General features: G+C 43.8%; 1 protein-coding gene across 2 annotated transcripts in view; it reads right to left on the bottom strand.

The window, feature by feature from the left end:
• Positions 1-366: 366 nt before the first annotated feature.
• ZWINT (ZW10 interacting kinetochore protein) overlaps positions 367-2637 on the bottom strand; it is a 6038-nt gene continuing 3767 nt past the window's right edge. For both annotated transcript variants that reach the window (XM_025865327.2, XM_025865326.2), the window contains one exon: positions 367-385. The gene's annotated coding sequence lies outside the window, so the exon portion shown is untranslated. The remainder of the gene's footprint in view (positions 386-2637) is intronic.

Here is a 2637-nt window from a genome sequence, read left to right on the forward strand (position 1 = left end):
AGCGAAAAATGTGACACAAATACAAAGTCTTAGGGACAAAAATTATGAAACTGGATCTTTAAAAATAGTCCTTTAAATGTGAAAAACATAAGGATAAAGAAAGGTTGAAACTCAGAAGGTTGGTAGGAGAGACGGAGCAGGCAAGGGATCGACAAGGGAGCTGGCTAGGGTGTACTGGTATTCATCAGATCTCAAGCTAAGGAACACTCACCCAGAGATGAAGGAGGCCACTAGATGACTGTCAGGTTCCATTTAGAAGAAAGACACACGTATCAACGTGCCATGCCTTCATCAAGTAGCCACAGAGCATGTAAAGCAAACTTTACCAGAACCAGAAAGAATAATAAACAGATCCACTGTCACGCTTGGAGACCTGAACACACCTCTGAGAGGGTGATAATCAGAAAACAGTAATTAAGTATATAGAAGATTAACCAAACACATAACAAGCATAATCTAACAGACATATAGAAATCATCACACGTGACAATTCCAAAAGAGACATTCTTTTCAAATCCACGTGAAACATAAAAAAAGAGAGAGACCACATTCATGGCTCTAACCACTCTCTTCACCAAATTTCAAAGTTTTTATTATATAGATAACATTCTTTGACCAAATTAGAATAAACTTAGAAAGATTATCTTCTCACATAGAATAGAAAATTTCAAATTATTTTTCTAAGAAACTCATAAATCAAATAATTATAATGGGAAAGAAAATGTTCTATGAATTGAATGAGCATGAAAATACTTAAGAGAAAACCAGAAAAAATGTATAGCCTTACATGTTTATTTGAGAAAACAAATCAAGAACCAAATACACAAGTTTATCAACCGATACAAAAGTTTACCAAAAAAGTTCATCTTCTCCACTGAAACACAGAAGGTCGGAGATGGAGAAAGGACTACAATTTGATGAGTCAGAACTGACATATGACACTGGATCACAAAACCCAATCTCAGACTCTTTCAATATTTGAAACTGAATGAGTATCTGAAGATAGATCAAAGGGAAATTCAGGTAAGACACAAAAACATTAGGAGTCTAACATTAGGCCATCCTACAACAAGCTGTAGACATTAAAAGGATTAAAAAAAATCATCACCACTTTTTACCAGTAAGCTTAAAAAATTAGAAATGAAAAATTCTTAGAAAAATGTGACAATAGCTAGAAAATATGAAAATAAAACTCGGGGAAAAAAAGCAAAATAGTATTTCAACACAAAAGAAAATTTTGTTTAAAAGGAAAACATTATTCTTATGGAAATCAGAGTTTTTCTATAATCGGACTAAGCCTACCATCCCTTTTGTTTATCAGTGACACTTCCAGTCCTGACTAGTATCCATCCCTCCCTGCCCCTCACTGGCCTCTCTGTCCCTCCATCAGATGGAGAACAGGAAGAGGAGATGCTCAGCAGGCAGCACAGACCACAGTTTCCCAGGGGGAGGCTCCCACCTTGCACACGGATGCTTGGTGCAAGAACAGTGACAAGGACAGTATTTAAGGGAACCTAAGGGACGACAGAGCAGCTAGAAGCTGAAATCCAGCTCCTATCTGAAAATAAATCCCAATTCCTGAGCTGTCAGTGCAGAACACCAACGCCAAGGACCACACTGGCCAATAAAACACTCAAGCCTCCCCTCCCCTTTGGCCTCATGTGTGCACTCACTCGTCCATACTCCTCGAGACAAAGCGGGTTGCCAGAAGTTCCTCAGAGGTCTAAGTCTGACTACTGTGCATCTGCCCCATCTCTTCCCCTGTCCGCTGATGTGGAGCACCTCAGGACAATCTCTTGACCTCCACCTGCACGGCTCCAGGGAGTATCTTCCCGTCCCTGCTGACTCTCTGTCAGCCACCATGTGTGCAAGGACACGGTGAGTCCACACCACCCCAACCCATGCCCCAGCACCCCCTAGTAGGCCCGCCTTCCTCAGGGTGGTATTCTTGCTCTCCCATGCATACCATAAAAGTTTCAGGGTCTATAAGACTACAGAAATAAAGCAGAATGCAGGGGAGGGGAGCCCACCCAGCGGGAAGCAGCGGAAGGATAGGACTGCTATGTGGGTTGCTAGAAGGCTCCATTCAGAACCACCTACGAGGAGGTGGATGGGCAGACAAAGGGAGCCTCTCCGGGTATCTGTGTGCTCCCTGGAGAAGTATCCTCAATCCTCACCAACCCCCTCACTCCGTCATGGTTGAGTCTTCAAAGACACCTGTTATCTGTGCCATTTCATACCTAAACAATGGGGCCAACACATTCAAAAGAATAATTAGAACACTCGGGACCTGAGAAAAGCAGAGCAAATGATCAGAGTGAACAAAGACCTCAATCTCCACCTGCAAGAAGGCACCCTGGTCGGAGACACAGCAGAGCCCGGGGTCTCTTGAAACTCTCGTTTGCCAAAAGCAAAGCCCCGCTGTCTCTTTCTCAGAGATGCTCAGGTCTTGCTTACATGGAAGGGTCCTGCTCTCAGCTGAAGAATGGGTTTCCCACTGCAGCTGTCACTGGTATCCCTCTCTCTCTTCACGAGCAGCCCCACACTCCCAATCAGGGAGGTGATCTCTCCCACACGCCTATGCCCCCACTGTCCCTGCACCCAGCAAGAGGCCCATGGAGGAGCGGAGGCGAAAAG

This window comes from Callorhinus ursinus, unplaced genomic scaffold (assembly GCF_003265705.2).
Source record: "Callorhinus ursinus isolate GAN/ISIS: 27379988/994484 unplaced genomic scaffold, GSC_fseal_2.0 scaffold2759, whole genome shotgun sequence".
Taxonomy (NCBI): domain Eukaryota; kingdom Metazoa; phylum Chordata; class Mammalia; order Carnivora; family Otariidae; genus Callorhinus; species Callorhinus ursinus.